Here is an 11763-nt window from a genome sequence, read left to right as displayed (position 1 = left end):
TTTTGTATTTTTCAGTAGAGACAGGGTTTCACCGTATTAGCCAGGATGGTCTTGATCTCCTGACCTCGTGATCTACCCGTCTCGGCCTCCCAAAGTGCTGGGATTACAGGCTTGAGCCACCGCGCCCGGCCTGTTTTGTAATTTTAATTTGTAATTGTTCATTGGAAATATATATGGCTATAACTGATCTTTGTAGCTTGATCTTTTTTTTTTTTTTTTTTTTTTTTTTTTTTGTGAAAATTTTTTGTTTTAAACTTTTTTTTTTGTTTTTTTTTTTTTTTTTTTTTTTTTTTTTTTTTTTTGAGACAGAGTCTTGCTCTGTTGCCTGGGCTGGAGTGCAGTGGCCGGATCTCAGCTCACTGCAAGCTCCGCCTTCCAGGTTTACACCGTTCTCCTGCCTCAGCCTCCCGTGTAGCTGGGACTACAGGCGCCCACCACCTCACCCAGCTAGTTTTTTGTATTTCTTAGTAGAGACGGGGTTTCACCGTGTTAGCCAGGATGATCTCGATCTCCTGACCTCGTGATCCGCCCGTCTCGGCCTCCCAAAGTGCTGGGATTACAGGCTTGAGCCACCGCGCCCGGCCTGTAGATTGATCTTCTAAAAGATTAATCTTCTCGATTGATCTTGCTAAACTCACTTTATTAGTTATGGTTTTTTCAAAGATTTCATCAGTTTTCCTATCTAGATGATCTTGTCATCTGAGAAGAAAAACAGTTTTGCTTGTTTTCAATTGCATGTCCTATCTGTATTTCTTTTTCTTGTGTTTTTTAACCAGCCAGAACCTCCAATATAACATTGAATGAAAACAATGAAGCAGGATGATTCTGCCTCATTCCCAAGCATTCAGTATCTATTGTTAAGTGTGATTTGAGCTGTAGGATTTTCACAGATGCCCTTCATCTTCTAAAATAGAAAAGGAGTTCTCTCCTATTCCTAATTTGTTGAGAGGTTTTTTGTTTGTTTTTTATCAAGAACAGATGTTGGATTTTCTCAAATGCTTTTTCTGCATTCTTCGACATAATCACATGGTTTTCCTGTTTCGCCTATTAATGTGATAAATCACATTGATTAATGTTCAGATGTTCGGCCAGCCTTGCAGTCCTGGGGCAAACTGTACACGGTCATGAGGTATTATCCTTTGGATTTACCGTTGGCTTTGATTTGCTAAACTTCAGTAAGATTTTGCATCTGTCTGAGAGGACTGTCAGGCAGCTGTCTTCTTGTCATGCCTGTTTCTGGTGCGGGAGCATGGCTGTCTAGGATGAGTTGGGGAGTGCTCCACCTCTTCAGGTTTCTGGAAGAGCTTGTGTAGAACTGGCATTATTTCTGCCTGAAATGTGAGATAGACTTCACCAGGGAAGCCATCTGGGCCTGGAGTTTTCTTTGTGGGAAGATTTTTGACTACAAAATCAGTGTCTTTCTAGCAGACTGTCTGTTGAATTATCATCTTATTCCGTGAATGGAGTTTCTTTGCTGCAGTATCGAGTAATCCGTCGACTCTGCTCCATCCTCCTGATGTCCCCTCAGAGGTGCTGACACGTTATCAGGCCCTTGATGACCTGACCTGGCCCTCACCACAGCCCTGCCCCTGCAATCGGCTTCCCTTGTCCCTGCCAAACCAGGGGACCTGCCTCTGGACCCCTCGTGCCCTCCTGCTCCTGTCCCTGTATGCCCTTCGGGCTAGCATCGCTCTATACTGTGGCCTCCCTCCCTGTCCCTTTGGCATGGAGCCACCATCGTTCAGCTGCCTGGACAAAGCTGTAGGGAGCTTTGCCAGCTGGGTCTCACTGAGTCCCACAGCTGCCTTCGAGGTGGGAGTCTCCATGTCTGTGGTATTCCTGTTTGTTTCATGGCTGGACCATCCCTTCCAACCCAACTCTCTGGCCGCCTGCAGGACCCATCCCAAGGTTCAGCCTGTGCCTCTCAGGCGCAGCAGCATGGCATCCTCTCAGCCCCCCATGCCACATCCCAGAGCACCTGGATGTGACTGAGGACCCTGGTTGGGAGACGTCCTGGCTCTAGGGTAAGTGGAAAGGAGGTGGCTCTGAAGACTGGAAGGCAGCAAGGCCTGGGAGGATGTGCTGGAGCCTGGCTCATTGGGACACTCACGTCCCTGACTCTCCCTGCAACTCCTGCCCTGCAGCCTTGCCTCCTCTGCTCCCCACCCCAGCTCCTTGGCCCAGTGCAGCCCTATGGACTGGCAGGTGGCTGTCAGCCTCCTGGCAGGTGTGCCTCAGCCTCCCAAGGCACAGATGCTGGGGCCCAGCCAGGCAGGGTTCGTGTCCTCCACCAGGTGTGTGGGGAGTGGGATGGGCATCGGCAGGTGTGGGGTGCTGCCATTCTTGGGGGGCTCCAGGAGAAGGAGCTGGGCAGAGTCCAGGCCTGTAGTGCTGCTCTTTGAGGTGCGGCTCTCAGTTCCTGCTCTCCCGACCCCGGGGCCCCCAGTGCTGTCCCTCAGGACAGTTCTCAGTGAGGGACACAGCACACAGCAGTGTCTGAGGCGGGGGCTGGGGGGACCTAAGGCCACTTCTGGCCCTACTCCCTGCTCCTGGCGGCATCACGGAGCCCATCAAGGGGTGGAAGCGGGGGCTTTGGCTGGAGTGGAGCCTGCTCAGTAAGCATTAGCCCCTCCTCGGGGAGCCTGGAAAGGGAGGGAGCCTCCCCCTGAGCCCAAGAAGGTGAGAGGGTGCTAGCTTCCTGCTCCCCAGTGGCTCCAGGAAGCATCCTCAAGGGGGTGTTTCCCTCCACCCCGTGGGACCAGGAAAATTCCAGGGGAACAGCCCCTTCTCGAAAGCCAAGCATCTCCTCCCACCTTCACTGAGCCGAAAGCAAGAGGAAGCGGTTTCAAGCACGGGGTTACTGCAGCCAGAGACCCGGAGACCGGGAGACCCGGAGGCGGTCCTCCGCAGACTGCACCCGCCGCTCTGTGACGCGCCAGTTGTGGCGGCTTCTGTTCAGAGAGCTTTTTAAAGCAACGAAAGCGCCCGCAAGGTGCGAGACGAGAAGGGCGACAGGAGCTCCTCCTGCGCGTGTGCTGGGGGCAGGAGCACACGTGCAGGCACTCTTTTCACTAATCTGCCTTTCCTCGTTTTTTAGGGTGCACATGTATTGCTTCCATAATTACAAAGAAAAACAAAGAATAGCTTCCCAGACCATAATAATAGTGGGATCTTTTCAAGAACTGGGCCATGTCTAGGCCTGGGCCTCACTGTGTCCCCAGAGCCCAGATCTTGGCCAGGCAGGACTGGGCCAGGAGGGATCAGATTATGGCCCCCACCCCTCCCCACCGCTGCTTGGCTTGTGCTTGGACTTAATAGGGGAAGCAGGGGCCAGGTGAGCACCCCAAGGCGATGCCCGGCCCCTGGCCCAGCCCTGGTGTGGCCCCTGTCCCACAGCAGGAGAGGGGTGAGGCCGGCCCGGAGGAGCCGACTTCTTGAAGGACCTGGTGAGCCGTGGGTGTCAGCAGCTGCTCTGGGGCCAGGGGAAAGGTGTGGTCGTACCCAGCTCTGCTGCACCTACTCATGGCCCCTGGCTTTTGGAGACATCTCCTGGGGGCCATCAGTGAGCCGTGTGGCATCCTTACGAGAGGACAAAGCTGGAGAGGGCCGACAGACAGGAACTGTCAGGGTAGCTACGGGATCCATGGAGGGTCACCATGATGACTGGGAAAGTGGCCCGTGGGGCCTGCAACCTGTGTGTCTCACCAGGCGCTGTTGCACCTGATCCTCTGAAGCCCATTCTGTAGCTGAGGAGACCCCACCTCCTCGGAGGAGGCAGGCAGGCTTGTGGTCACACACCTTCCAGGTGGGATGGGCCTGGGGACTGCCAGGCCATCCCCATATGGGCTGCTCTCTCTGGGCTCCGGTTGCCAGCATGGGCGGCCTTGCCCCCTGAGCACAGCTTGCAACAATGGTTCCCCCGGAGCACAGCCTGGGGGCCCAGCGACTGGGGAGTGGCTCCGACGGGGCCTGCCATCACGCTGCTGGCTGAGGCCTGGCTGTCTGTCAGTTGTTGGGCTGGGCTGGCCTCCGTGAGGACAGCAGCTTCCTGGGCCTGTCCATGGTCTGTCTGTGTCTGCCCCCCACTTAGCCTCTGCAGAACGTCCCTGGGATGAGGAGCGCTGACCACAGCCTGGCTGTCCCCCATGGGTGATGAGGATTGGGGGGCTCAGGGGAACTCAGGTTCTCCGAGTTCTTCTGGACACCACCATGGTGACTGACCAGAGACATCTCCAGGAACTCCTGAGCCCCAGGTCCACAAGTGTCCTGGGGCATGATGCACAGGCCCCCGCAGGCTGTGGTCAGCTGTGTCACCACAGGGATCCTGGACATCACCACTTCTGCCGTCTGGGCAGGAACTTAGGCTCCTAGCACCTCAGTTTACTTGTCTGTAAAAGGCGAGGCCAGGTGCTATGGCTCACATCTGTAATCCCATTGCTTTGGGACCCAAGGCAGGAGGATCACCCTGGGGGTGACAGGGCTGCTGACAGCGTGGGGCAGTACCTGGCTTGATGCCTACCAGCTGCCTGACCCTGCAGAGGGCTGGCCTCTTTGATGACAGCAGGTGGCAGGAGGCTGTGGCCCTGAGGTCTGGCCCAGCGGCCTCAGCCTCTGTCACACACCATCCCCCTCACTTTGAGGAGGCTGTGCTTCAGCCCATGTTACACGGCCCAGGGCCACACCCAGGACCTGAGCACCTACTTACCCCACCCCTGCATCGTATGTGCTGAGGGGCACCCTTCTTCGAAGGACGCTGTGTGGGCAGTATCGTGCTCCTGTTTTAGATTATTAATTTAATTTATTGAGGCAGGGTCTTACTGTCACCCAGGCTGGAGTGCAGTGGTACCATCCTGGCCTGCTGCAACCTCTGCCTCCCAGGTTAAAGCCATTCTTGGCCGGGCACGGTGGCTCAAGCCTGTAATCCCAGCACTTTGGGAGGCCGAGACGGGTGGATCACGAGGTCAGGAGATCGAGACCATCCTGGCTAACACGGTGAAACCCCGTCTCTACTAAAATACAAAACTAGCTGGGCGAGGTGGCGGGCGCCTGTAGTCCCAGCTACTCGGGAGGCTGAGGCAGGAGAATGGCGTAAACCCGGGAGGCAGAGCTTGCAGTGAGCTGAGATCCGGCCACTGCACTCCAGCCCAGGCGATAGAGCGAGACTCCGTCTCAAAAAAAAAAAAAAAAAGCCATTCTTATGCCTCAGCCACCAGACTAGCTGGGATCACAGGCACCTGCCACCCCACAGCTAATTTTTGTATTTTTAGAAGAGACTAGGTTTTGCCATGTTGGCCAGGTTGATCTCGAATTCTTGGCCTCAAGTGATCCTCCCACCTGGGCCCCCCAAAGTGTTTGGATTACAGGCATGAGCCACCACGCCCAGCCTTAGCACTCCTATTTTATTAATTTAATTTAATTTAATTTAATTTTTGAGGCAGGGTCTCACTCTGCCACCCAGGCTGGAGTGCAGTGGTGCAGTCATGGCTCACTGCAGCCTAGGATTCCTGGGCTCAAGTGATCCTCCTGAGTAGCTGGGAACACAGGCTCGTGCTACCATGCCCAGCTATCTTTTCTTTAATTTTTAGTAGAGACAGGGTCTCACTGTGCTGCCCAGGCTGATCTCAAACTCCTGGCCTCAAATGATCCTCCTGCCTTGGCCTCCCAAAGTACTGGGATTAAAGGCGTGAGCCACTGCGCCCAGCCTCACTTTCCTGTTTTACAGACAAGTAAACTGAGGCCCTGGGAGGTTAAGTTCCCTGCCCACATGGCAGAGGTGGTGATTCCCAAGGGCCTTCAGCTCACACTGGCTAACCTGTGACTCCCCAGCCCAGCTTGAGGACACCCTCCCCACGGCAGGACCTCCCCTTGGAGCAGCAGCCACGTGCCCAGGTCCCCTTGGGGGTCTCCTCCTATTGCCAGCCCACAGCCTCCACTGTGGCCCCAGCACCCAGCCCAGGGCCTGATGTTCCCCCACTGTGTAGCAGGCGCTCACCTGGCCCACCCCCTCACTGTGCAGATCAGGACTTGCCCTCATTAGAGATGGGGTCCCTGTTCTAGTCTCACCTGTTGGTTTTCCTGGGAGCCAGCTCTGGGGCCACAAAGGGGCCTAGGAGATGGAGGCCCTGTACCCAGTGATCATGGCTGGGAGGTGATGCAGGTCCTCGGGCCTTCGTGGACTCAGGGCCGGGTAGGGCCATATCGCTGCTCAGGCCAGGCCAGGCCACCTCCAGGAAGTCCTCCCTGCTGTATGGTGATTGTGCCTTGCTGTCGTGGGGCTGGTGGGCTTCTGATCACAGGCCAGTTGCTTCTGCCTTCCTAGGCCCGCTGCACCTTGATAGGGCCCGGCCAGACAGGAGTGGGGGTGGGGGGAGTGTGAAAAACATAAAGGAATTCGTGTTCCTAACTGAATCCCAAGAGACATCAAGGCAATGCCGCTGAATTAGAGGAGATGGGAAAATAGCTAATTTTCAGAGCATTCACGCATCCATATCCAGTGTCTCCTTATGTTCAGTACTTTGGAACCACACTGCAGGTCCTACAGTGACTCCCCCTGCCCCCTCAGAGTGCCCCCCTCACCCTGTAGCCCCCACCGCTGAAGCACAGCGGTGTCCACATCACAAAAGGCACCGGGAGGGCGGGGGCAGGGAGGGGCTGTCTCCCTTCCAGAGACCTAGTGAGGTCCCAAGGGCGCCTGGGACGCCCCTTCCTTTGCTGAGCTCCAGACGTCCTGGAGATCTGTGATGTGTGCTGGCCTCTGCACAGGGAACCCCAGCCACAGCCACCTCATGTCAGTCACCACAGAGAAAGGAAGATTTGTGGAAGGAATACAGCAAATCAACGCCGCCTCCTCCTCGCAAAGCACTTTCCCTGGATGTTGAAAGAGTGACTGCAGACTTAGAGGCCCTTCAGGGACTTAAGCCAGGACTCGTTCAGCCTGTCCTACGGCCGCTGCACGTGAGGCCCGAGGCCCTTGCTGCCTCTGTGCCGCATCCACACCACTGAGAGGATCTCACTTGTCTGACCCGTCAGTGGCTGTCTTACTGTCCTGGTCTGTGGCTCAGGGAGCAAAGCTCTGGGCCACATAACCTGCCCAGGGTCGCCCAGTGGGTGAGAAATGCTCTTAGGATCGGATGACAGAGTCCACCTCTAGATGCCTGTCTGGGGCTGCTGTAACAGGACACCCAGGAGCTGGGAGGCCTAAAACCATGCGGATTTGCTGGTTTCCAGTTCTGGAGGCAGGCATCTGAGATGAGGGCGCTGACGGAGTGGCACTGCAGCCCAAGGTTCTAGGGGACGATCCTCCTGCTGCTTCCAGTTTCTGGTGGCTCCTGGCACTTCCTTGCCTTGTGGTGGGGTCACTCCAAGTTCGGCCTCCATCTTCTCTTGGCCCCTCCCTGTGTCTGTCTCTTATAAGGACACTTACTGGAGTTGGTGCCCATCCAGATAGTCCAGGATGGTCTCATCTCAAGATCCTTAACTTCACGACATCTGCAAAGAACCTTTTTCTAAAAAAGGTCACTGTCACAGATTCACATTTTGGGGGGCCCATTCAGCCCACCATGACATCTGAATCCTGTGCCTCCAGCCCCTCACCCGTCCTGTCACCCCCCACCCTGTCTTCAGGACATAGCAGAGAGCAGGGGCTGGAGAGTCAGCAGCCGAGGGCTGAGCTCCTTCCCTAATCCCACCTGGCGTTGGTGAAGCAGAGACCACATTTGCTCCACCAAGAGCCCACGTCTCAGCTTTGCATCAGCTAGCTGGGCTGTGGATAAGCAGTTCTGAGTAAGGGTCCTGCAGCGTCCACGGGTCAGATGCCTGTCTCAGCACGACTGGGTTCTCTCCTCAGGGTCTCCCCAGGCTGAAATCCAGGTGCCATGGACTGCGCTTTTGTCTGGAGTGGCTGAGGTTTATTTCATCACTTCTTGTTGATTGAGAAGAGACAGATGCGGTGGTGGCCGGTGTGGAGCTTAGCACTTGACATCCTCCATGCCTGATGCCCCCCTCCCCCAGCAAAGGGCAGGCCTCGGGGCTGACCTCTGACCTGACCTCTGACCTGCTGCTTTTTTGGCATCCTCCTGCTGAGGTCTCTTAGGTCTCATTAGCAGGAAGCAGGGCTGGCCTGGGGGCCAGGAGGGAGGAACCGAGGGGTGAGGACCGTGCAGCCCACCCTGAGAGAACGAGTAAGTCAGTGCCCGCACAGGGGCTGTCCTCTCCCCGCTGCTCTGGCCCCTGACCCCATGCTCCCCACGGGGACCAAAGTCCTGCAGCAGCAAATCTCAGGCCACTGTCCCTGCACCCCCTAGAGTGCCTGCATGGAGCAGGTTTGGAGATGGGTGGGGGAGCAGTGACTGGGCCAGAGTGTCTGGAAGGACCCCTGGGCCTGTGCCCACACCCTGGGACCAGAGGAGCGTGGGCGTTGGAGGGTGCTCCAAGAGAATGCGCCGAGACCAGATGACACGTCTGGGAGAGAGGCCTGCGGACCAAGCTAGTGCCTGCCTGTGGGGACCACAGGGACAGCAGCCTGGGCAGACCCCGGCCAGCTGACCAGGGCGGGGCAGCACTGAGATCCCAGCTTCGATTTCCCTCCCTCCCCGCTGAGCTGTTTCCGGGATGGGCGCCTGCCCTCCTGGCCTGGTCCAGCCCTCCTTCCTGTCCCTCGGTTCTGTCCCTCATTCTGGCCTGCAGTGGCAGCAGCCCTTCTGAGGATGCCCTGGTCACGGAGCAGCGTTTGTCTCCTTCTCAGTCCCAGCCTGTGCTCAACCCAGGGGTGATGGAGCTGCAGTCAGGAGCTGTGGTGAGAAGACCAACTTCCTTGGGAACACAAGTCACACAGGAAAACCATGAGAGAATGACTTTGCAAGGGGCTGGAGAGGAAAGGAAGCAGGAAGATTCCAGCCTATTCAGAAGAAATCGGCTTACTTGCTGCTGGAAGTTACTAGGGCTGACACCAGTGCAAAGGCCTCGCAGCCATGGGGTCGGCGCCATGTGGGGTCAGCGCCACACGTTAGTTCCCCCGGCTGCTGTGACGAAGCACTGCGAGCCAGGTGGGTTAAATCACGGGGGCGTTTGTTGTCTTGCAGTTCTGGAGGCCAAAAGTCGAGATCAAGGTGTCAGCAGGACTGGTTCCTCCTAGGGCCATAAGTGAGAATCTGTCCCAGGCTGCCTTCCAGCCTCAGGGGGTTTGCTGGCCATCTAGGGTGTTCCTTGGCTTACAGAAGCATCACTCCAGCCCCCGCCTTCAGTCCACGTGGGGTTCTGCCCATGTGTGGGCCTGTACCCAAATTTTCCCCATGGGTAAGGATACCAGTCAAGCTGGCTTAGGGCCCACCCTACTCCTGTATGACCTTATCTTAACTTTAGTTACACCTGCAATGACTCTATTTCCAAATAAGGTCACATTTTAAGGTATTGGGGTTTAGGACTTCAACATATGAGCTTGGTGGGGGGCCCCAGTTCAACCCCAGACAGTTAACTCGCGCCTCCCTGCTAAATCCTTGGCATGCTAGACTCTGAGGGCACCTGCCAAGAAGAGGGGTCTACCTGCTGCTGGTTTCCACTGTGGCCTGAGCTGAGCTGCTATGACTTTGGCAGACAGTTCCAGAGCTGATTCCTGGAAGGGTGTCTCAGCCCTCCCTGATTCCAGGACTCACAAAGGAAGTCAAAGCCAGGGTTTATGCATTGCAGACTCAGCCCCCTGGAGGTCTTTGTGGGGCACCATAAGAGGAGACAAGATGTCCCAGCAGGCTCCAACTCCTTCGGGGAACCAGAGGCATCCAGGACTGTGGGACTGTCCTGGGCTGGTGGCCAGTGTGACCAGGCAGCAAGTCCTTTACCTCTGACTCCTGGGAGGCTGTGCTCACCCCATCTCAGAATCCTGTTACTGAGGTCCTCTCCATCTCATTGGTGAAATCTCCACCAAAATGCTTCCTCTGCAAGCTGGGCTGTCCACCACTGTGCCCCGTCACGCTCTCCTCCTCCCTATCATGGTCTTCAAAGCTCCAGGCCCGGCATGGTGGCTTATACCTGTAATCTCAGTACTTTGGGAGGCTGAGGTTGGAGGATCACGTGGGGCCCGGAGCTTGAGGTTACAGTGAGCCATGATCATGCCACTGTGCTCCAGCCTGGGCGACATGGCCTTTATCACGATGGGAAATGGTCTCATTTCTGAACACTTGTTTCCAGACTGGCTGACTCCCTCCACTGCATACACGCGTGAATCAGGTATTATGTGGCCAGGTCCTCCACAGCGAGCCTGAGCTGTCGATTGATGTCAATGAATGTGGATGCTGTGACTCCAAGAAAGAGAGCACCTATGCTGTGTTCCTCAAACTCTTTTTCCCTCAAGTGTAGCCTATAGGAATTGCGTTCTGTGGAGCATCCTCTGGGGGCACTGACCAACAGGCCAAGGTCTGAACTGCCTGGCACACTCACAAGGCCCTCCCAGTGGGCCTCCACCTAGCCTCAACCGCTGCCTGGCCTCTCCCAGCATCACCAGGGGGTTCCCTACAGTCTGTGGGCTGCTTCCCACCTCTCAGCCTTCATTCAAGCTGTCCTCATGCTGCACCTTCCAGGAACCCTCCCTGGCACTCCAGACCTCTCTCCAGCCTGAGTGAGGAGTCTCCCCTCTGACCTCCCACAACAACATCCTTGATGGTTCCTCCGTTACACTTTCCATGTGTGTGATAATTAACTGTTCATCTGTTGATCTCTGCCATCAAATCATGAGCTCCTAAGGGCTGAACTATGTGATTCCTGGATCATAGTTGATGCTTAGTCCATGTTTGTAGAGCAGGTGGATGGATGGATGGATGGTGGTTAGATGGATGGGTGGATGGATGGTTGGATGGATGGATGGATGGATGGATGGATGGATGGCAAATGAATAAGTGGATGGGTGGATGGATGGATGGGTGGGTGGATGGGTGGATGGATGGATGGGTAAACAAATTGGTGGGTGGATGGGTGGGTACGTGGGTGGATAGATGGATGGATGATTAGATGGGTGGATGGATTGGTGGATGAATGAATGGGTAGATGGATGGATAGGTAAATGTATGGATGGGTAAATGGACGTGTGAGTTGGTGGGTGGATGGGTGGATGGATAGATGGATGGATGGATAGGTGGGTGGATGGGTGGATGGATGGATGGATAGATGGGTGGCTGGATGGGTGGATGGATAGATGGATAAATGGATGGGTGGGTGGGTAGATGGGTGGGTGGATGAGTGGAAGATTGGATGGGTAGATGAATTGATGGGTGGACGAGTGGGTACATGAGTGGACAGATGGATGGATGATTAGATGGGTGGATGGATGGATGGATGGATGCATGGATTGGTGGATGAATGGGTGGGTGGATGGATGAATAGGTAAAGGTNGATGGGTGGATGGATAGATGGATGGATGGATAGGTGGGTGGATGGGTGGATGGATGGATGGATAGATGGGTGGCTGGATGGGTGGATGGATAGATGGATAAATGGATGGGTGGGTGGGTAGATGGGTGGGTGGATGAGTGGAAGATTGGATGGGTAGATGAATTGATGGGTGGACGAGTGGGTACATGAGTGGACAGATGGATGGATGATTAGATGGGTGGATGGATGGATGGATGGATGCATGGATTGGTGGATGAATGGGTGGGTGGATGGATGAATAGGTAAAGGTATGGATGGATAAATGGATGAGGGATGGATGGATGGATGGATGGATGAATGGATGGATGGATGGATAGATGGATGGATGGATGACTTTTACAAGAA

General features: G+C 55.5%; 1 protein-coding gene across 12 annotated transcripts in view; it reads left to right on the top strand.

Annotated features, from left to right (window-relative positions):
- Window positions 1-11763, top strand: part of ZFYVE28 (zinc finger FYVE-type containing 28) — a 153380-nt gene that overhangs the window by 128021 nt on the left and 13596 nt on the right. The gene's annotated exons all lie outside the window — the stretch shown is intronic.

This window comes from Rhinopithecus bieti, unplaced genomic scaffold, assembly GCF_001698545.2.
Source record: "Rhinopithecus bieti isolate Rb0 unplaced genomic scaffold, ASM169854v2 scaffold_9581, whole genome shotgun sequence".
In the NCBI taxonomy this organism is placed as follows: domain Eukaryota; kingdom Metazoa; phylum Chordata; class Mammalia; order Primates; family Cercopithecidae; genus Rhinopithecus; species Rhinopithecus bieti.
The sequence above is the reverse complement of the archived record's forward strand: the minus strand, read 5'-3'. Positions and strand labels throughout refer to the sequence as shown.